General features: G+C 35.7%; 1 protein-coding gene across 1 annotated transcript in view; it reads left to right on the forward strand.

Annotated features, from left to right (window-relative positions):
* Positions 1–2,609: 2,609 nt before the first annotated feature.
* The window catches only part of camk1b (calcium/calmodulin-dependent protein kinase Ib), a 109,878-nt gene continuing 90,395 nt past the window's right edge, over positions 2,610–22,092 (forward strand). The window contains exon 1 of the mRNA XM_056468124.1: positions 2,610–2,673. The gene's annotated coding sequence lies outside the window, so the exon portion shown is untranslated. The remainder of the gene's footprint in view (positions 2,674–22,092) is intronic.

The following is a 22,092-nucleotide window of genomic DNA, read 5'->3' on the forward strand; positions in this document are numbered from 1 at the left end:
ACGAGAATTGTGTATTATTTATCCAGTTATCCATTAACTGTATTTTATTAAGGTCTTACCTTTACCCCAACCCTAATGTCAACCAACACAGTAATGTAAAAACATAATTATAACGCGTATTATTCATATTATTTATTAAATTACCGATTAAATTGTATTTTATTAACATCTACCCCTACTCCAGCCCTTAAAGTAATGTAAAAATATTAATTATTGTAGTAAAGTGTCACAAAAATTATGCAATATTGACGTGACCATACGCAGCTGTATCCCATCTCAGCAACACTAGACGATAATAAAAGAGTTTCAGTTGCTGAAGTTGCACTTAACTTTATAACCCGTTACGTGTGCATTATTCTTTAACTGGTATGTTTAGATATAACAACTTACATTACACATCTAAATAAAAAAATATCTAAATAATAAACCTTTGAAGGCGGTTCATTCCGCGGTGGCGAACCCTGATAACTCAGGGACCATGCCGAAGGAAAAAAAGGAATGAATAAACATTTGCATATTTTTACACACACTCACACACACGTTTTTTATTATTATTTTATTTAGTATTAATAGATTTGACTTTTGGTATTGTAGAAATATAGTTTTGGTGCATCTTTATATAATACAAATAATATGATAAATACTGTTTTGTCATTACTATTACATGGTGTTATTACATGTAATAAATGTGTGCATTATTTTATTATGGTTTATATACTGTATATTTTTCTTCTTCTTCTTCTTCTTCTTCTTCTTCTTCTTCTTCTTCTTCTTCTTCTTCTTCTTCTTCTTATTATTATTATTATTATGTACAGTATGTGTAATTTACATTATTACTTTATTATTAATGTTAATGATAATAGTAATAATATTAAATATAATGATAGTGATAATAATAAATGTAATAATAGTAATAATAATAAATATAATAATGGTAATAATAAGAAAAATAACAACAACGACAACTATTATTATTATTATTATTATTATTATTATTATTATTATTATTATTATTATTATTATTATTATTATTATTATTATTATTATTATTATGTACAGCAAGGGACTCAGCCAAAAAGAAAATGAATGAATGTTACGTACAGCATGTGTTATTTATAAATGTAATTTGAATTATTAATAAAATATGTTATTTTTATTTATTGTGGTAACAACAACAACAACAACAACAACAACAATAATAATAACAACAACAAAAACAACAACAAAAATAATGATTATTATGTACAATATGTGTAATTCATTCATTCATTTTCTTTTCGGCTTAGTCCCTTTATTAATCAGGGGTCTCCACAGCAGAATGAACCGCCAACTTATCCAGCATATGTTTCACACAGCGGATTCGCACAGCCCTTCCAGCCGCAACCCATCTCTGGGAAACATCCATATGCACTCACTCACACTCATACGCTACGGACAATTTAGCATTCCCAATTCACTTGTACCACATGTCTTTGGACTGTGGGGGAAACCGGAGCACGTGAATGCAGGGAGAACATGCAAACGCCACACAGAAACGCCAACTGACCCAGCCGAGGCTCGAACCAGCGACCTTCTTGCTGTGAGGTGACAGCACTACCTACTGCGCCACTGCGTCGCCAGCATGTGTAATTTACGTTATTGTAAAAATATATTATTATTGATGTAACAACAACAACAATAATAAATTATTATTATTATTATTATTATTATTATTATTATTATTATTATTATTATTATTATTATTATTATATTGTTTTCATTGTTGAATCGTTATTTATGCAAAATGCAATAATAATATATGCAATATATAATGCAATATATAATATGCAATATAATATGCAATATATAATGGTAGTGATAATAACAACAACAACAACAACAACAATAATAATATTAATAATAATGATGATAACAACAACAACAACAACAATAATAATAATATCAATAATAATAATAATAATAATAATAATTATTATTATTATTATTATTATTATTATTATATTGTTATAATTGTTAAATCAGTATTTTACGTAAAATATATTATATATATATCTTTTACTTTTTTATTCATAAAACATTTTTTTGTTATTATACACACATTGCATGTAGGTAAACTCAAAGTTTATGCACTTTGGTACAATTTAAAGCAAAAAAATGGTTTCCACCAGTAGGTGCCGTACTTTTTACATTAATATCTTAAAAACTGGCCTGTCACAGTTTGTATGATTTTTTTAATTCCTGCTGTGTATGAAAAAGAAATAAAAATAAAAAACGAACCACCTTACCTGCTATCTAGAAGTTTATATATATCTAAGAATACTCTTATATACTCATATATGTAGAGCTTAAACCATTACAGTGCCTGAAAGAGGTCAAGGGAGCGTGTGAGAGATTTTCTTAAACACATTTCCCCATCAGCAGCACATCCTGAGCTCTTAGGAATAAGCATGCCAGATAATGCCAGCTATAAAATCTAATTCTTGGAAGCGCGACTAGGAAAGGCCCGCCCACAATACCTGAGAGTCAGCGAGCTCTGTCACCTGATTGGCGGAGAGCTGCAGAGGCGCAGTGACGTCACGGGGCAGCGCTGAGAGACTGGGTCAGTGAAAGGAACCAGCAGTCAGAGCTGCGAGACCAGTGCGAGACGCAGTCCTGCACCTCTCAGATATACAGGTACAGACACTTAAAATTACATTTTAACACCAGATATTCATAACTGTAGTGTATGATCAGTGCTGCTGCTGTTTATTTAACATATCAGCTGTTTGTAAGCTTTTAGCGGCTCGTAATGTTGCTTTTGTTAATTGATGTCATGCATGTATTGTGCACGCGCATATTAATGCTGCGGAAAACTTGCAGTGATGATGAAAATTACAACAACGCACATCGCGAATGCGGACTGGTCCCACAGATTAAGAGGATTACAGTATGTCAGTATTAGAGCGGGGTTGTTGTGACTTTAAGATGGGTTAGTTTGGCTGTGTCACTCATTGAGAGGGTGGATGTGGTTTACCACTCTGCTGGGTCTGTGAATGCACTGAAACTTTAACAGCTGATGGCTTGATAGCATATACTGTCACTAGAGGTGTGCTTTTATTATGGTTTTATCATGAATCTTTTGTTTATTTTAGTTGATGTATTGGCCAACGTGAACCAAGAAAGTGTAGTGGTTTATTTAAAGGGGTAGTTCACTCAAAACTAAGGTAAGGTTGGTTTTATATTCGCATATTTGTTCATTTTTGAACAGTGATGACTAGTTATAGTGTCTCTATATTGTTTATTACGCTACTTTGCAATGAAATCCCATGTAAATACAACATTAGCTCTATTTAATTGACTGAACAATGTTGTACTTTGTAAGTCATTGGCTGCTAATATTATTTCACTATTTAGGAATACTTTTCTGAACTTACATTATTAAGAATAAAGTCCAAATGTGCGTATATAAAACCAATTTTACCACAATAAAATTCTGTCACCATTTACTCATCACTTACATCTTCACGTGTTGTCAAAAATCTGGCTAAGTGTGTTTTTTCCTGTTAAAATAAGTAATTTTGAAAAATGTTGAAAAAAACTGTAACCATTAATGTCCATATTTGTTTTTTCTACCATTTGTTTATTCTACCATTTCTACCATAATGGTTACAGGTTTCTAACATTCCTCAAACTCTCTTCTTTTGTGTTCAACAGAAAAATGAAACTTAAACATTTGTAACCACTTGAGGGAGAGTAAATATTTGCGGTAAAGTTGGTTTTATATTTCCATAATCAAAGTAGCGTAATAGACAACATAGAGAACTAGTCACAAGTTTTCACTATTCAAAAATGAACGAATGTACAAATATAAAACCAACTTTACCTCAATATGGCTTGATAGCATATACTGTCAAAAGAGGTGTGCTTTTATTATGGTTTTATCGTGTATTGGCTAACGTGGACTGAAACGTGTAGCTGTTCATTTAAAGTGGTAGTTCACGCAAAACTGAGGTAAAGTTGGTTTTATATTCGCACATACGTTCATTTTTGAACAGTGATAACTCGTGTCATGGTCTCTGTATTGTTTATTACGCTACTTTGCAATGAAATCGCATGGAAATATGACTTCACAACAACATTAGCTCTATTTAATTAGCTGAACAATGTTGTACTTTGATAGTCATTGGCTGCTAATATGATTTCACTATTTAGGAATACTTTTCTGAACTTATATTATTGAGAATAAAGTCCAAATGTGCGTATATAAAACCAACTTTACCCCAATAAAATTCTGTCACCATTTACTCATCACTTACATCTTCACGTGTTGTCAAAAATCTGGCTAAGTGTGTTTTTTCTTGTTAAAAGAAGTAATTTTGGAAAATTTTGAAAAAAACTGTTTTTCTACTATGGAAGTCAACGGTTACAGGTTTCTAACATTCTTCAAACTCTCTTCTTTTGTGTTCAACAGAAAAATGTAACTCGTAAACATTTGTAACCACTTGAGGGAGAGTAAATAATTGCAGTAAAATTGGTTTTATATTCCCATAATCAAAGTAGCGCAATAAACAACATAGAGAACTAGTCACAAGTTTTCACTATTCAAAAATGAACGAATGTACAAATATAAAACCAACTTTACCTTATTATGGCTTGATAGCATTTACTGTCACACGAGGCGTACTTTTATTATGGTTTTATCATGAATCATTTGTTTGTTTTAGTTGATGTATTGGCTAACGTGAACTAAATGTAGTGGTTCATTCTAAAGGGGTAGTTCACGCAAAACTGAGGTAAAGTTGGTTTTATATTCGCATATTTGTTCATTTTTGAACAATAACTTGTGACACAGTCTTTATATTGTTCATTACGCTACTTTGCAATGAGATCGCATGTAAATACAACTTCTAAACAACATTAGCTCTATTTAATTGACTGAACAATGTTGTACGTTGATAGTCATTGACTGATAATATGATTTCACTATTTAGGAATACTTTTCTGAACTTACATTATTAAGAAAAAAGTCAAAATTTGCAAATATAAAACCAATTTTACTCCAATAAAATTCTGTCACCATTTACTTATCACTTACATCCTCGCTTGTTGTCACAAACCTGTTTGAGTGGTTAATTTGAAAAATGTTGGAATACCTGTAACCATTGACATTCATAGTATTTGTTATTCCTACTATAGAGGATAGTGGTTACAGGTTTCCAACATTCTTCAAACTATCTTTTTTGTGTTCAACAGAAAAATTTAACTCATAAACATTTGTAACCACTTGAGGGAGAGTAAATAATTGCAGTAAAATTGGTTTTATATTCCCATAATCAGAGTAGCGTAATAAACAATATAAAGAACATGTCACAAGTTTTCACTATTCAAAAATGAACGAATGTACAAATATAAAACCAACTTGACCTTATTATGGCTTGATAGCATTTACTGTCACACGAGGCATACTTTTATTATGGTTTTGTTATGAATCTTTTGTTTGCTTTATTTGATGTATTGGCTAATGTTACCTGTGAAAAGTGTAGTGGTTCATTTAAAGTGGTAGTTCACGCAAAACTGAGGTAAAGTTGGTTTTATATTCACACATTCGTTCGTTTTTGAACAATAATAACTTGTGACAGTCTCTATATTTTTTATTACGCAATTTTGCAATGAAATTGCATGTAAATATGAAGTCAAAACAACATTAGCTCTATTTAAATGACTGAACAATGTTGTACTTTGATAGTCATTGACTGCTAATATGATTTCACTATTTAAGAATACCTTTCTGAACTTACATTATTAAGAATAAAGTCCAAATGTGCGTATATAAAACCAACTTTACCCCAATAAAATTCTGTCACCATTTACTCATCATTTGCTCATCATTCACAAATGTGTTTGAGTGTGTTTTTTTCTGTTAAAAGAAGTCCTTTTGGAAAATGTTGGATAACCTGTAACCATTGACGTCCATAGTATTTGTTTTTCCTGCTATGGAAGTCAGTGGTTACAGGTTTGTAACATTCTTCAAACTATCTTCTTTTGTGTTCAACAGAAAAATGTAACTCGTAAACATTTGTAACCACTTGAGGGAGAGTAAATAAATGCGGTAAAGTCGGTTTTATATTCCCATAATCAAAGTAGTGTATTAAACAGCATAGAGAACAAGTTTTCACTATTCAAAAATGAACGAATGTACAAATATAAAACCAACTTTACCTCAATATCATTTACATCTTCGCTTGTTGTCACAAACCAGTTTGAGTGTGTTTTTTTCTGTCGAACACAAAAGAGGTTATTTTGAAAAATGTTGGAAAACCTGTAACCATTGACGTCCATTATTTTCCTACTATGAAAGTCAATAGTTACAGTTTTCTAACATTCTTCAAGATATCTTCTTTTGTGTTCAACAGAAAAAAAGAAACGCATAAAGGTTTGCAACCACTCGAGGGTGAGTAAATAGTGTGTACATTTGCATTTTACTGTGAACTATCCCTTTAATCCTTGGGCAAAGTGGAACTGTTCATTGTTTCGCCATGTTAATTCACAGTACATTAACAGATGTTAGCAAATATTTGAGAATGGCTAGAATTATTGTTCATTGTTTATCTTTTGTACAGTATTAACTAAAGTAAATAACACCTTATTGTAAAGTGTTACAGAAGCAAGTTCTTTTCAGATGTTACATTTTCTCATTGCGTCAAATACATTGAAAGTAAATAGCAAAAACAAAAATGAACTAATGCATATTTAGACGAATTAAAATGTGTAGCTTATCGTCTTTGTTTATCAGTCAGTATTTGTTGTTAGTAGGATAAAAAAAGACATGATGTCATTTCATGTCATTGTACACTAATTGTATTATGGTTATAGTGTTCATACCCATTATAACAATTAGATCTGGAAAAACCTGTCAGATTTGATCATTTTGATTGACACAATGCATTTTTGTCATGCTTTTTTGGTCAAAAATGACACAGTTAAATACTTTAGCTGCATGTAACAAGTTATTTATTTAATGTAACCTTAAGATATTTACAAAGATGGCTTAAAGATTATCCAGCAAACAATTCATTCATTTATTTTCTTTTCAGCTTAGTCCCTTTATTTATCAGGGGTTTCCACAGCGGAATGAACCGCCAATTTATCCAGCATATGTTTTACACAGTGGATGGCTTTCCAGCTGCAACACAGTACTGGGAAACATCTATACACGCTTATTCACACACTCATACACTACGGCCAATTTAGTTTATTCAATTCACCTATGACCAATGTTTTTGGACTGTGGGGGAAACCAGAGCACCCGGAGGAAACCCATGCAAACTCCACGCAAAAATGCCAACTGGCCCAGCCAGGACTCGAACCAGCGACTTTCTTGCTGTGAAAGAAACATAGTCTTGGAGTCTTGGAGAAAGTTTTACAAGTTATGAATGAAGAATAACTGATAGGGGCGGCGGAGGGAAGCGCTGAACTGAACATGAATTTAAGCATGTGAATATTCATCTGTGCTTCACATTAAACTATAGAATGGCATTAGAACTGGATATCGTAGTCCTACAGGCCCACAACTTTCTAGTGCCTTATAATCGGCTACCTTCATGGCTTTTGTTGGCTTATAAATTACACAGAATATAGCGCACGTGCAAGATCGGATTTGAATCGTTACCAGCTGGTCGATACCCGATCCAGCAAAAATATTCGATATCAAACCGATATCCGATCCAAGTATCGGGATCGGTGCATCCCTAGTCAAAAATAAAGTATACGACTGAATTTAAAACTCTAAAATGAAAATCTTTTCAGAATAATTTATCAAGCTATATCTTAGTCTGCTTAACTTTATGTTGTATATTGATCTCATTTTTACATCTAACAGTTAAAGGGATAGTTCACCCTAAAATGAAAAATTTGTCATAATTTATTCAATCTTTACCTGTTACAAACCAGTTTAAGTTTGTTTTGTGCTGTTCAACGCAAAAGAAGATGTTTTGAAGAATGTTGGAAACCTGTAACCATTGAAACCCATAGTAGGAATTAGGAAAAACGAATGGAAGTCAATGATTTCAAATTGGTTTGGAAAAAGCAGAGGATGTTTAAATTATGAACTATCCCATATATTAAAATGCACATTCATTGTCTATTTCTGTAATAATCTATTTGCAATAAAAATAGTAAACTTATTATGAGGGCAGCACGGTGGCTCAGTGGTTAGCACTGTCGCCTCACAGGTTTCCTCCGGGTGCTCCGGTTTCCCACACAGTCCAAACACATGCGCTATAGGTGAATTGAATAAACAAAATTGGCCGTAGTGTGTGTGTGTGTGAATTTTAGAGTGTATGGGTGTTTTCCAGTTCTGGGTTGCGGCTGGAAGAGCATCCACTGTGTAAAGCATATGCTGGAATAGTTGGTGGTTCATTCCGCTGTGGCGACCCCGGATTAATAAGGGACTAAGCTGAAGGAAAATGAATGAATGAATATATATTACACAAGCTCTTTCAAATATATCGTTGTTGTCATTTTTCACAACTGTTTGGCTTTATTCTTTATGTTTTATTTATATCTAAATTATTTGTTTCATTTTTTGATATTTGTGACCTATAATAAAAGCTTTTTATAATAAAAAGAAATATTTTTTCTTTATTTTTGCTTCAAATAGTCCTAAAGTGCTAGATATTTGGTTGCATCAGATTTCACTTTATCTCAACATCTGTCTCTCTTAACCAGCCAATCAAGTGTTTCCACATGCGTGCCCTGTGTTCACTATCAGTCCATTAGCATGTCGTTTCTGCATTCCTGGGCTATTTCCTCCTCTGTGTCGCCTCTGAGCCGCATGTTTAAAACACTCAAGCTGTTAGATTTTTAGGCATCAGACGGCTTTAATAATCTCAGATGTAGTTAGTAACAGTCTATAATCTCTGACCTGCGGACAGGCTCGATCTATTCTAGCATTAGACAAAGGGTTTATCAGTGTTTTGGGCTTCTCTGGCAGTCTGAATGTGACCGTGATGTGCAGATAGACTTGTAAATGTTAGGGGCTGGTTAGTAGCGGCTTGTTTTCTTTTTTGCACAGTTATTTGTGAAGCTCTGTACGTGTCTGCAGGAGGAAATAAAAGCATGTTCAGTGTTGTAAAACAATGACAAAGCTGAAGCTGAACTTCCCTGTGCTTTCCTGTGGCATTCACTTCACTTCCCATTTGGGTTTGCAGTGCTTCAGTGAAAGTGACTGAGAGGTAAAAAGTAAAGCGAAAGAACACGAGAGAGAGAGAGAGAGAGAGAGAGAGTGCTCAGCATAAATGAGTAAACCCCTTTTGAAAATACACATTTTATTCATTTCTCAGTAAATATCGCCAATTTATTTTAGTTTGTTTTAACAAAACAGTTTTAATATTCATTAAAGGGTACCCATTATGACCCTTTTTACAAGATGTAAATTAAGTCTCTGATGTCCCGAGAGTGTGAATGTGAATTTTCGTCTCAAAATACCCCAGAAATTATGTTTTATAACTTGTTGAGACTGCCCCTTTTAGCAACACAGGCTCATTCTTAAAAATGTACCTCTATATACATTTCTGGAGAGCATGGAATATGTCCCAGGAGTGTTTTATTCTGCAGTTTTTGTTTCCGCGAATCCACTAGAGGCCGCTGTGTACGCTTTTTGAGCTCTCAAATTTCTCTCGCAAGTGCCATTCGCACCTGCTGTTCTCTCGTAAATCCACAAGAGGCCGCTGTCGACTGACTGAATGACCGACTGACTGACCGATTGACTGACCCACCCTCCTCTATCAATTTTCAAAAGCACAGATTGACCCGCCCACCCACTTCCCTAAATTCAACCGACTGTGTTTTCAAAAGCAATCCAGAAAAAGAAAATCCCTCGTCGGATTTTTTACCGCGTTTTTAGATTTTACCACATTCTCACCCTGTTATTTATTTGTTGATTTATTTTTTTGGCTTCTGTTTTCGTCTTACCTGCTTTCTGGAACCGTTCTTCGCCGTACTCGAACCCCGTCATTGTGGTCACCTCCTCTTTGCGTCTCAAGTCTGCCGATGTATATGGCGAGCTACCGTCCAAACTGGTAACAGCGGGAAAGCAGTTCATACGGTGGTACTGTAAGTGGTCAGCTGTTAAGAACGGAAAGGAACGGCGTCATACCACCCTGTAACGTTCATTTTAAAGACGAAATGCAGCCATACGTACCTCTAGCTACATAATTCACAATCTAAAGAAATGTACATAGGGCTACGTTTTCAGAATGAGCCTGTGTTGCTTTTTAGGCTTTGATGCTAATTGTGCCGTTCTGGTGACTGTCGCTTTAAATTCAAATGAGATCTTTTTAAAAGAGGGCGGAGCTACAAATGCCTTTGTGTCAGCATAGTGGCAGATTCAAAAACTAAACTAACGATCTATGCTGATGAGGAAGAAATGGTCACTAGTGGGCGGGGCTTTCCCCCTCTGATGACACATACAACAGGAGAATGTCAATCAAAGTGTTTCTGCACTTTTTTGCAAGTGTATTAAAAATAATTAAATAAATTTTTCCATTAGAAGCTTGTTATATTCACAGATTGTTGCTACACAACCCCTTTAAACCCCTTATAAAAGTGATTTTTTTTTTTGTATAATAGGTCCTCTTTAAAATAAAGCTTCATTTAGTCATCTAACATTTTTACAAATGGAAAGATAATACATTTTAATTCAAACGAGTTATTGAAAAAAAATTAACAAACTACAATATTTCAATGAAAATTTATATATTTTTTATGTTTCTCTTGATTTATTAGCTGTTTATTAAAATGTTAATATATTCCCCCTGTAAATCTATATATACAGCGCTCAACATATGAGTACACCCCCAAAAATCTCTCATTTAGATGAATATTTTCTATAGGACGCTGTACAATATTATATTTGTGCATATACATTAGATTAATCAGTACTGAAGCCAAATCTGAAGCTAATCTGACAAAATAACTTATGATAGCGGTCCAAAATTAGTACACTTAAATTTATATGTTAGGGAAAAATATCAAACAAAAATTTTAAAAAGGGTAAAATTCAAGAAAAACAAACAATGTATGAAATTTTGTTGACATTTTGTAGTTTGTAATTGTTTTCCAATATTTTACATGAATGTAAATGTGTTATCTGTCTATTTCTAAAAATGTTCGGTAAGTAAAATCTGATTTTAATAAATATATCCGTTTCATAAATCTGTTTTGTTCAAATGCAGCAAAATATTTGACTAATATTTACTGAGAAATGAATAAAAAATATTCCTTTTCAAAATGAGGTGAACTCATTTATGCTGTATATGTATAACAAAATGCATTTTGAAGTGTTTATTCTATCCTCAGTTGCTTCAGATAGCAGTGTGTCTGCTAAATGAGTAAATGTAAAATGTAGCATTTTGTTGAGCAGGAAACCATGATTAATTACTGCACTGGTAATTAAGAGCTGAACTTTGAACCTGTCTGCAAATAGCTTGTGAATCACACTCTCGATGGGTTAATTGTCGCAAGCCACCATATGGCGTTTGTGTATCTGTAAGCGTCTTACCCGTGCTTAAAGAGACGGCGCACCCAAAAATGAAAGTTCTGTCTCAGTCCAATTCTAAATGACTTTGTTTTTCTGTTTGTTATTATTTTAGTCTCTTAGATTTAAAGTAGGGCTGAACAATGTATTGTTTTGCAATGTGTGTATTCACAATAGTCTCATCGCAGAATTAGATTGTTTATTTAAGGTTATAAGATAAATATACTTTCATTATTAAAATTATTCATACAGTGATGATGACCATATAGTTTATGCTTGATTGTTCAATTTCTGTACTCGAATATGGTTGCACTCCTCAGATAACCTTTTTATTTTTTATATGCTTGTATATATGCTTGTAAATTATTTAAATATTTATTTATATATGCTTGTAAATTACTATATTTTATGCTGATGCACTGCATGGAAAGACTTGATCATCCCGGTTGATCTAAATTATTGTTTTTGAGTCTAAATTAATTAAAGTCTTTCCAAATAAAGCTATTCAAAGGTGAAATTATAGTCATGTTGCAATATAAGTCACAGCAAAACAAAATATCGCAATTTTTCAGTATCGTGCAGCCTTCATCCAAAGCAATTGAAGTGAATCTTTTAAGGGTGTGTTCACACTTGAAATTTCGTTTGCCTTTATTAAAATTTTTTAGACCTATCAAGAAGTGTGCACACTGTCTACTAACTAGAGCAGTGTTTCCAAACCCTGTTCCTGAAGGCACACCAACAGTACACATTTTCAACCCCTCCCTAATCAAACACACCTGAATCAACTTATCATAACATCAGAAGAGACTCCAACACCTGAAGTTAATGGGTCAGAAAAGGGAGACATCCAAAATATGTACTGTTGGTGTGCCTCCAGGAACAGGGTTGGGAAACACTGAACTAGAGTATACTCTAAAAAGCACTCTTATACACGCTGCATATAGATCAAAACTATAACATCGCCTGAAAGAGGTCAAGGGAGCGTGTGAGAGATTTTCTTAAACACATTTCCCCATCAGCAGCACATCCTGAGCTCTTAGGAATAAGTATAGCAGATAATGCCAGCTATAAGATCAGATTCTAGGAACAGTCATTCAACTGGGAATCAACTTTAGGTGCTGATTAATCAGCAAACTGATACATTGACCTCTAATATCATGCGTATATGTGCATAATGCTGCAGAAAACTTGTAATGATGATAGTAACGCACTTTGGAGACTGAACACAGACTGTTCTCACAGATTAAGAGGATTACAGTATGCCTTAGTATTAGAGCGAGGTTGTTTATGCCCTTCGTGACCTTAAGATGGGTTAGGTAGGCTGCGCACAGTTCTGTGATCAGTAATAAATCTCCTATGAAGGCCAGAGGGTGCTCTTTTGTGCGGAAACTTCAAACGAAAAAAGAAGAAACCCCAGCCTGATCTCACGAGGAAACGTAACTATTAAGTCTCTGATGTTCTGTTTGACAACATATCAGAAGTAGTTGTGTATATTTTCTACGTGTCCACAGTTTTTTCTTTGCCACGCATAGATCATAGACCTCTTTGTGACGCTGCCGTGAAATGTCGTGCTGTTCACATATCGCACCTTTTGTGCGCACAAGTTCATTATTTCCAATGAAGGCGCACATACTCCAGGCGCACCCAGTTGAAAACATCAAATGGTTGATGGTCGCCTATCCACAACATCAGAGCGCGAGTGTATCAAAACTGCTAAAGAAAGCAACACGCCTTGCGCTTCACACACCTTTTTTAGACGTGATGTGTGACTGACAGGTCTTATAAATTACCCGGTTCTTCGATACATTAGCCTTCCTGTTTCCAGAGTAATCCCAAACCAAAGATGTTGAGTTTTTTTGGGGCACCAGGTCTTCCTGTGCTGAACTCATCGTCCCTGATTATGCAGGTTATTTGTCATTAAGCTCAGTCTCCTGTTCTCGCACTCTGTTTAGTCACACTCACACACTATGGACAATTTAGCCTACCCAATTCACCTGTACTGCATATCTTTGGACTGTGGGGGAAACCGGAGCACCCGGAGGAAACCCACGCGAATGCAGGGAGAACATGCTAACTCCACACAGAAGCGCCAACTGAACCAGCCAAGGCTCGAACCAGCGACCTTTTTGCTGTGAGGCAACAGTATTACCTACTGTGCCACTGCATTGCCCGCCAGCGATATCATCATGTGATAGTCAAATCGCAAATAAAAATTCTGCGATATTGACAGCTGTTTGCATAGCTTCTTGATAAACTATGACTCTTTGTAGTAAATGTTGCTATCATTTTGTACTCTAATTCCACATATAATGATGTTTTGACTCAACTCCTGTTTATTAAGTCGAGTTCTTCAAGTCGAGCGTTTTAAATAAGTCTTTCTGTGAAATGATGTTATATGGTGCATTCGAACCAGACGTGGATGAAACATCAAGCGCGAGTGATTTACATGTTAAGTCAATACGAAGACGAGAATAGACATCCTGCGGTGCGATTCGCGCGAATGAAGTGGCGCGAGTTGACCGCTTTGCGCGTTTGACGCTCGAATCGCACAAATCGATTGAGTTGGAAAAACTGGACTTTAGTGGACATTCACGCCGCGTTAACCAATCGTGAGCTTGCTCTTGATGGGGTGGGATTATGACGTAGTGCCTGTTGTTCGTGTCTTGAGGGGAAATCCTCTTGCTGAAACCGGACAACAGCTAATCAAAGTGGGATCAGCTCATTCCGAAGCACTGCTGAAAGCTTCCATCATCCAGGTACATTTTTCAGCCATTTTAGCATTTTTCTGCCTTTTCACACCACACTGACTGCTTTGGTCAGAACCAGTTGAAAAGAACCAAAATGCAGTCATGTGACAAAATCCACATCACTCATTGGCCAGATGTTATTGAACATATTTCCTAAACTGCTTTTCGATTGATCAAAATGAACGTGCGGGAAAATGCCAATGGAACCGGCAGACACAAAATGTCGCTTTTTACTACGGAGGGACGACTGCGCTGGCTGATTGTATCCCTGGTCATAGTAACATATACTATATAGTTTGTGTACATCACTTTAGACAAACAATACATTTCGAGAATGAAGCGCAGCTGAAAAACAATGTTTTAATGCATTGCAAACAGTGAAGGTGCATCGCAGTTCACTTCAGAACGAACCGCACCAGGAGGGAAAACGAACTCTAGTACGATTCAACCGAACTAAACAAGGCATGTGTGAAAGCACCCTCAGACACGGCACCGAACAAATCTACGCTGTTTTTCAGCCTTCCTAAAGCACACAGTTCACAGCTGTTCTCTCAATAAAATCCATGTTAGCCATTTAGCAACAAACTAGAGTCACCGGGCAGACCGAAGCCCTGCCCATGATGCGAATCCGCGACTATTGTGAAGTGAATTTGACGCGCGATTGAAGCGAGTTAACTCAAAATGTTCACGCATCTATTTATTGGCACATGTACAGAATACACAGAATAAACACTGCATTACACAGAGTAAAGCACACAACATATTTCATAAAAGCATTCTAAGCAGTGACAAAGGCGTTACATGATTACATACTTTATTTTCAGGAATATTTAAATAAGAAGAACTCAAATGTTTTCATGGTCATGTTTATTAATCTCTTTGAATCAAAGGAAAGCAGTTTAATCTTCTGTTTATACTACAAACGCTATAAGGATTTCCCATTGACTGGTATTTCCTGGGTTTCTTCTAGGGATATTTAGTTGTTCTGTGAAACTCGAGAGCGCCCTCTGGCCTTCTGGAGGAGATTTACTGCTGATCTCATTACTGTTGATTTATCGTTCAGCCCTAGTTTAGACCTCTTTGGTGTGTATTGCATTTATATTTCAGTAGAAAGGCTCCTGAGTTTGTTTTTAAGCAAACAAAAATATATATTTTTAGGACTCTGGGTTGTTAGGACTCTCGGTTTTTGTGGGATAACTTATTTGTTTTATGTTCAACCCATTTAATTTGTTAAGTTGACTTAATCGATTTGTGTTGGGACAACATGAATGAATTGCGTTTAGCCATACATTTTCAACCAGGGCTTGCCGTTAACTTTTTTGATCACCAGCCTCTGCGGCTAGTAGTTTACTAGCCATTCGCCATTCACTAGCCATAATTTTGTTGTTGGGAAAATGTATTTTAATTGCGTAAATTTGACTTTGGCTTGCTAAAATGATTATATTTTGTTATGTCCACATGCCTCCTTGTTCATTTTACTTTATTGATGTGTTGTATATGCTCTTGCTCAATGAGCGTGAGCAAATGGGTTGGTTTCATACTGTTGCGTTGCAATTCGTTTCATGACTTTTGAGGGTGGCGGGTGTTAATGTCCAGCCCTGGGGACAACTTAATTGCTTAATGTTCAATCCACACTCAAATTTTTGCTGCTTGTTCAAACTACTTATTTCAATTGAGCTAAAACAACCCAATTTTTGAGAGTTTTGGAGGACAACTTAATTATTTTATACTCAATCCACACTCCATTTTTGCTGCTTGTTCAAACTAAATATTTAAAATGAGCTGAAACAACACAATTTTTGAGATTTTTGGAGGAAAACTTAATTATTTTATGTTCAATGCACTTAAATTTGTTAGGTTATCTTAATGGATTTGTGTTGGGACAACATGAAGAAAAAGTGTGGAACCCTGCATTGTTTTTACTGTAGTAAGGATCCTGAGTCATTCCTGTAGTCTGTTTTTGCACATGATGTGTACTGGAGGCCATTTCAGGGTGAGCGAAAACTCGCTAAGGTTACCCCGATGTATGTGTGTGTGTGTATATAAGCTCTATACTTCCTGAGTTTGAGTTATGTTGTGGTTAGATAGCTCACCTTAAAAGGGGAAGTGCAGTATGTGGTCGTAAACGCCCCAGCGTGATTGGCGAATGGTTTTGCGTGTGAATGTGACACTTGTTTCGAAGGTTTAGGTGTCACTCTCTATCTCTTCTGTCCTCTTCCGAGCAGCCATGGGAAACCAGTGAGTATCTCCATCTCGTCTTGTCTGACGAACTCCAAAACATTCTGAATGCTGCATGACGATCTAGATGCTAGCGTTGTTGTGTATGGATGTGTCTGTTTTCCGATCCTCCAAGCTTGCCTTTTGATTCTCCTTTTATATGTTGGGTTGGACTATATAGCAAATACTACAACCTGTTTCCTGACCTCTTCGTGGTTCCTCACTAACAGCTGATGAATTGAAACCCTTACGACTGGACCTGCATGAATAGTATGCAAATACCTACTGGGCCTTTGTTATGAAATTGAGCTATGTATATGACTCTTAAAACGTCTTGCCTGAGTTATGGGATGCCTTTGAATCTTTGGTGTCTGTTTGTATTTTGTCTGCCTGGGGAGAAACCGGATGAATTAAAGTCTAACCCAAGGATGAATCTGGATGCTTCGGATGAAAATGGGTTTGCCAGTGAAGGGAATTTAATGTCTTCCATCTCTTTTTGCATGTTTCCATGTTACTGATGGCAGTCTGGGCATCACGTTGAATTTTTTTGCACTCTTTCTTCGCCGCCTCTAGCCGTTTTGAGCTTGCCAATTGTCTGTTTGAAGGAAGTATGCCAGTTTTAAGATTAATATTTGTGATTGAATAAATATGTGATGGATCATATACATCTAGGTGGCTGTTCTGGCAGATTAAAGCTTGACAGGCTTATATTATCAGTTATTTATGACCAAAATGCTTTATTCTGAGAAAACAACTGCCTGGATGTACATTATCCTGCTTATTACACTGCTATTTGCCACAAAACGAAACAATTAGACACAAAATATTGATGTGAGCTGTAATTTATAATTAAGTACAAAGCTGACAGAAACAAATGCCAACCTACTTATTATTCAATCACAAGCCAAACAGTCTAGAACAGCGGCGTGAAAGATTTGAGTATAAATGTGCATGCAAACTGACCACCTAGATGATTTGAAGTAGCCTATGTTATTAGTTTCAGGAATGTCAGGATTGACCAATCAGAAACAAGTAGCCCCGACAACCGTGAAATAAATTTATAAATCTGATTCGAATCGATTTTATTCCTCCGCCTCTTAAAAAATGCATGTTGAAGGTTAATAACCTATATAATTAGCTTAAGCGTTTTATATTTATACAATTTTGCGATATAGAAAATGTTAAAAAAAACTTTAGGTATCACTTTATTTTGATATTTAACGCATTTTGTTGAATTTGAGTTAGATTGCGTCTACATGCCAACTAATTCTCAATAGATTATAAGTAGACTGTTAGGGTTAGTGTAAGTTAAAGTTAAACAAAACAAAATGTGCAATAGGGACCATCAAAATAAACTGTTGCTAAACTTACCCCCAATAACATTGCTAGCTATCATTTAAAGATCAAATTTAACAAGATCTATTTACAATTGCGGATTTTTATAATAATAATACCAATTGAACCATTTTATAAAATTAGAGTAAAAGGATCTTACAATGATTGTTTAGAAGAGGACTTTTTCAGGGTGATTTTATTTGTTTTGTACTGTTTATTTCAACATGAACATATCAGAGGCATATTCATTTTTATTTTGTTTTATATTAGTTATAAATATAATATTTCATCTTGTGTGTGTATATATATATATATATATATATATATATATATATATATATATATATATATATATATATATATATATATATATATATATATATATATATATATATATATATATATATATAAAGATTTTTTATATATATATGTATAAATCAATATATATATTATAACTATATATATATAGGCTTGTATATTACAGTGCTTTAAAAATTCTCAAAAATGTCTCAGTCAGTGTTTTCAAACAATTATATTTGATTTACCAAAGTCACACGAATGGCAATTTCACATCCGTCACATCCATAACAGAAAGACGTCACATCCATAACGGAGTTTTTCCTCATAAATGCAAAAATGTAGAAAAAAACTGTAAACTTGCAGACTTTTTTGTCACATCCATAACGCATGTTTATTTTCCCCATTTAAAATATAAAATTGTTTATAGATTGATATTTTTCTGCTCCCACTACTCTGTGGCTAGTTGTTTTGAAAAATATAAAGAGATGTTTCAATATAATGTCAACATATAGATCACTTCCTCTGTCAATTTATGTTTTGAGATTTTACTGCAAATGTCACATCCATAACGCTGGAATTGCTCATATATATAATATATATAAAGACTGGAGAAAGTCTTATTTTTTTTTATTTCGGCTAGAATAAAAGCAGTTTTACAGTTTTTTTAAAGCCATTTTAAGGTCAAAATTATTAGCCCCTTTAAACTATATATTTTTCAATAGCCTACAGAAAAAAACATCATTATACAATAACTTGCCTAATTACCCTAACCTGCCTAGTTAACCTAATTAACCTAGTTAAGCCTTTAAATGTCACTTTAAGCTGTATAGAAGTGTCTTGAAAAATATCTAGTCAAATATTATGTACTGTCATCATGACAAAGATAAAATAAATCAGTTATTATAAATGAGTTAAAAATAATTAGGGGGGCTAATAATTCAGGGGGCTAATAATTCTGACTTCAACTGTAAATCGGGGCATCATGGTGGCGCAGTGGGTAGCACAATCGCCTCACAGCAAGAAGGTCACTGGTTAGAGGCTCGGCTGGGTCAGTTGGCAATTCTGTGTGGAGTTTGGATGTTCTCCATGTTGCCGTGGGTTTCCTCCGGGTGCTACTGTTTTCCCTACAGTCCAAAGACATGTGGTACAGGTGAATTGAAAAAACTAAATTGGCCGCTCTCAGTGTCTGCCATCAGATCAGATGCTGAGATATAGCATCAGTGTTCCTGACCTGTCAGCTGTTATAATGTACTCCGAGGCTCTTCAATACACACATAATACCTCACTGTATTATAAAGAGCAAACCAGATTATTGGCGTGTAACTAGCAAATATGGAAGACATGCAATTTCCAAAAATGACCAATAAAAGTTCGTTACTGATACTATTCTGGCTGATTTGCATGTTTATGTTTTGTTTAGTTAGTATGTATTGTGTAGTATTTACCACGTATGTGTTTTTCCTCTTTATTTTCACTTTGTGCCACTTATTCTATCAAAGTGGCATTTGTTTGGATTGGTTATATTAATTGAAAGAAAGAGGAAATGATCACTTTAGTGATGACGAGGCTCCATTTAAATGGCACTAGATGTCGTCGGACTATGAGGGAAAAATACCTCGCAGCTGTTGTTTTCCCTCCCATTAGATCACTATTTTTATAATAATCAGTCCAGGAGGTGGCGCTGATCGACAGCATTCATTCATACATTGGTTTTCTTTTCGGCTTAGTCCCTTTATTACTCCGGGGTTGCCGTAGCTGGATGAACCGCCAACTTATCCAGCACGTTTTTACATATCGCATGCCCTTCCAACCACAACCCATCACTGGGAAACATCCACACACAGTCATTCACTATGGACAATTTAGCATACCCAATTCACCTGTACCGCATGTCTTTGGAATGTGGGGGAAACCGGAGCACCCGGAGGAAACCCACGCGAACGCGGGGAGAACATGCAAACTCCACACAGAAACGCCAACTGACCCAGCCGAGGCTCTAACCAGCAACCTTCTTGGTGTGAGGCGACAGCACTACCTACTGCGCCACTGCGTCGCCTGATGGACAGCAGTATTAGTTCAAAGACGCTAAAAGCAAGTGAAATAGATTAAAACTATCGTTTCAAAGCTGTCAGAATGTGACTTTATACGCATCAGCTGCCGAAGAATCGAAGTTCGAAGCATCCTCCTTGTGCATACAAGCAAAGCATAATGGGCAATTTTGCATTCTAAGAAAAAGATCTATACCTGGGCGGCCCACCCAAGTAAAGTCTATGGCTGTTTCTCAGTTCCAAGAACGCAGAGAACGGACTTGCGTACTTGTGAAGACCGGTCTTGCCAGGTGTCCTCGGAAGAACGAACTTGGTAGACCGCGAGAACAGAGAACGCATCCTGTGAGAAATGAGATGCTGCGTCCTTCCTGATGGTCACATGACCTTCACGCGTTTTTAATTGAAAATTATTTAAACGTTACAGCATTCATACAACGATTTATTGTTTTTTCCCTTTTCAATATATATACTATGCATGAAGACTTTACTTTAACGTGAAATTAACGTTGCACAATATAAATAAAAATGATTTAAAACCCTTAAAGGGCACCTATGGTAAAAAAATCTACTTTTAAAGCTGTTTGGACAGACATATGTGCAGGTATGATGTATAGACCGTCATATTGGGGTGAAATAAACACACCCAGTGCTTTTTAAAAAAAATGTAACAACAAAAAACGGTGGACCAATTGGAGCAGTTTTCAGATCGACCGCAACTTTACGTAGGAGTGCGGTCCCCCCGCCCACAAATATTGATTGACAGCTGCGCGCATTAACATGTCCCGGTAGTCACGTGTATAATCATATAAACAAGACCAGACGTGCGCAAAGCAGCCGGGAATAAAAGCTCTGTTCAGTTCGCTAGGATCATCAATCATCATCAAATGTGATCAAGAGTGAGTTTCACAAGTTTAACATGGTTTAAAACAGAGCATGTGTGTAATGAATTACAGCGATTTAGCTTAGCTTTACTTCATCAGCACAGCCGCGTGTCAGAACAATTATAAAGGAAGACGCTTCAATCCCGGTTTGTGGATGTTAAATCAGGTTTATTTTGTACATTAACATAACAGATATTCATACAGGAGTGAGGATTAACCTGTAGCCTGTCACAAATGCGTGCAAACAGAGTGCGAAGCTAAACTCTCTCTCTGTGTGTGTGGGTGTCTGCGCTATTGGTGTCTGTCTGCGCAATGTGTGTGTGTCCTCGCTGTGTGTGTGCGTGAACTTTGTAATGACATTGTGTGTGACTCATTGTTGCAACTAAAAAAAATGCATCAAATACTGATCGGTAAAGTTCTTACTGTAGTATTTCTCACACACGTGACGTGAGATCTGCTTCCTGAGGCAGCCGAGGGCGGCAATTGAGGCATGTTTCTGACAGGCACGTGGGAACGGTGGGCGGGGAGGACTAGCCTTAAAGGCCCAGTACAAAAAAACAGCAACCAAGTTTTACCGGCTATAATACAAACACTTCAGACAGCTATAACAAATGCTCTGATGGTTGTTTTGAGTTGAAACTTTACAGACACATTTTGGGGACACAAACGACTTATATTAAAGCTGAAAAAAGGGGTAACCTAGGTGCCCTTTAATGTGTTTAATAACTTATATCTCTGAGCTTTAATAATAAACCTATATAAAATGCTGAGCTTCCCACCTCCAGTCGCAATGACTTCTGGCACTTCTAGAGCGAGTTCGCCGCTCAAGTCCGCATCCATGCATCCTTGATATCAAGAACACATCCGGGAAGTTTCGCGCGTCTCCGTTCTTGCGGCCTTGAGTATATGGTATATGCCGAGCTAGTGTGTTTCCCACACTGATAAACTTCCGGTGACCTGTTATTGTGAGTTTTTTCCATTTTATACGGTTCCTTTTACAGCATCGATGTTGTAATGTAATTAAAATACATTCAGTTAAATAAACTTTG

The sequence above is a fragment of the Danio aesculapii genome, chromosome 11 (genome assembly GCF_903798145.1).
Source record: "Danio aesculapii chromosome 11, fDanAes4.1, whole genome shotgun sequence".
NCBI lineage: Eukaryota > Metazoa > Chordata > Actinopteri > Cypriniformes > Danionidae > Danio > Danio aesculapii.